This window comes from Callorhinus ursinus, unplaced genomic scaffold (assembly GCF_003265705.2).
Source record: "Callorhinus ursinus isolate GAN/ISIS: 27379988/994484 unplaced genomic scaffold, GSC_fseal_2.0 scaffold58, whole genome shotgun sequence".
Taxonomy (NCBI): domain Eukaryota; kingdom Metazoa; phylum Chordata; class Mammalia; order Carnivora; family Otariidae; genus Callorhinus; species Callorhinus ursinus.
In genome coordinates this window covers 1,609,248-1,611,901 of record NW_027397120.1, presented here as the reverse complement: position 1 = coordinate 1,611,901, position 2,654 = coordinate 1,609,248, and positions in this window count along the sequence as shown.

Genomic DNA, 2,654 nt, shown 5'->3' with positions numbered 1-2,654 from the left:
CAAATCGTTTGAAGGGCACCTTGCAGGTTCCCACAGAGCACTCTTCGGGAAATGGCCGGCTGAACCTGCACTCGGAAAATTTGCATCTGCCCCAGGGCCTCAGACAGACCAAGACCCCAGGGCCGCGGCCCAGCTCCACAGGACACTGATGAGCTTCGCGGTGAGCTCACCCCAACCCGAAGCCGCTGGGTCCACACAGACCCTGTCACCTGCTGGATGAAGACCTTTCTCGTGCAGCGAAACGGAGGAGCCCGTGCCCGCAGCAGTGGCAGACAGGATTGGCGAGGCCGGGCGGGTCAGCCACACGCAGTCCGCTGGCTGGCGGGGGCAAGAGCCGCCTGGCGCCCTCTGGACGTCTTGGTCGTCATTAACCGGCCTCGCGGCTCAGATCAACCCTAGCGGTCTAGATTTAATGATCTCCATTTTTAGCAAAAACACGAATCTCAGGGAAATCAGTGTGATGACTCCGTTTAGCCCTCGTAAGAAATCAAAATTGGATTTAGGAGAAAACAATTACATGCATAATATTAGAACCCAAGCATGAAGGAAAGTGAAAACATTTTGCCCATTTTAATAAACAGAATATTTTAATAACTGAATGATCCTAGAGCATCGTGGGAAGAGACCATCCCAGCTTGTACAGGGATTGAGCTGACAGGCAGGAAGCGCTGGGGATGCGGATCCCGTGTTTGGGGAAGGCCAGGCTGGAGCAAGGGGCTCCTGGAGGCCACTGCAGTGGTCCAGGCATAAGAAGCCCCAAGGACAGGCTGATTCTAGAGTCTACGGGAGGACAAAGGACCTAACAGCCAAAGCCATGCTGGAAATGAAGCACAAAGTTGGAGGCCGTGCCCCTTCCGTTTTCGGGACCTGGAGCGACGCGATGCAGGTGGGGTAGTGCTGGTGTCAGGGTAGGCACACAGATCAGTGGATCTCAGATAGACCCACGCATGTGTGGGCCACTGGGCATCAACACAAAACCAGAGCAGCTTAATGAGAGAAACATAATGTTTGCAACAAATGGCATTGGTGCAACCGGACAGCCGCCCACAGAAAACACAACCCTTGCCCGTGTCACGCGCCACGTGCAAAGCCTGCCTCTCAACCTGTAACCATAAACCATAAAGCTTCTAGAAGAAAACACAGGAAAAAAATCCCTGTGATCTTGGACTGACCAACAATTTCTTAGAAAAGACATAAAAAAGCACAAGCCATTTAAAAATTGATAAAGTGGGGGGTGCCTGGGTGGCTCAGTCGCTAAGCGACTGCCTTCGGCTCAGGTCATGATCCCAGGGTCCTGGGATCGAGTCCCACATCGGGCTCCCTGCTCAGCAGGAAGCCTGCTTCTCCCTCTCCCACTCCCCCTGCTTGTGTTCCCTCTCTCGCTGTGTCTCTCTCCCTGTCGAATAAATAAAATCTTTTTATAAATAAATATAAAAACTGATAAAGTGGACTTCGTCAAAACTAAAAACTTCTGCTCTTTGAAAGATACTGTTAAGAAAATAAACAGGTAAGACGGAGGCAAATATTTGCAAGACATGCATCTGACACCCAAAATGCTTAAAGAACTCTTGCAGCTCAATATGAAGAAGATAAGCAATTGGCATTTTTTAATGGGCAAAAATTTTGAACAGATAATTCACAAAAGAAATACATTGGAGGCAAATAAGCACATGAAAGGTGCTGACATGAATCATGAGGGATATGAAACTGCAACCACAATATGCTACCAATAAATTTTCACTCCCGAACAACTGAAGTGAACAAGACCACCCATGCCCAGTGTCGAGAAGAATGAATGGCAGCTAGAACCTTCGCGTCTTCCCGGGGAGAGTGCAAGGGGGCACAGCCGCTGGGGGTGAGTCTCTAACCAGAGCTCTACTCCTAGTCAAGGGATGAGAGTTCCAGAAGCAATATCAGACTGATCCACGAAATCAGAGCCAAACCAATTCCAGCCAAGATAAACCTGACAAAGCTCACACCGAGACACATCGCAGTGAAACTAGACAAAATCCCAAGGCCAAGCCATTTGAGTGGCCTGGTCCCCACTGGCTATGCCCCTCTGTTCCTGACATGGGCACCCACCTCTGTACACACACCCGCCCCCGTATCTGTCTACCAGACTCCTCTACAGCCCTCAAAGCCCTCTCGGGCCACACCCACCGTGTTGAGCCTCTTCCCGAGTTCTCCTCGAGGACCCCTGCCCTTCTCCTGCCTGCAAACCTGCTAGCAGAGCCCCTCTGCCTCCTGTGTTCTGGGCCTGCTTCGCTAGCTTGGGCGTCCACGGTGTGAGCCGCTTCGGGTTGAAGCTTATCTCCCCTTCCGGACTATAGGTTCCTTGAGAGCACGGCATCACCCGTTGTTCAACTCCATAGCAGGTCCCGTGTAGATGCGCAGCACTGACGAGCAGAGCACCACTAGGAAAAAGTAATTCCAGCGTGCCCCCTCCGAATGAGGGCCAGGTGCTCGTCCTCCGTATAGAAAAGGGGGGACACGTTAGACTGAGGGGCCAGGCCCTGCAGCCCCGAGGACCCCGGAGTAGCCAAGATGTGCAGCCCAGGCGAACCCCGCAGGCTTATCCCCGGGAAGCCACACCCCAACCCTGCAGGCGCGCCCCGGGAAACCACGCCCCCAACCCTGTAGGTACGCCCCGGGAA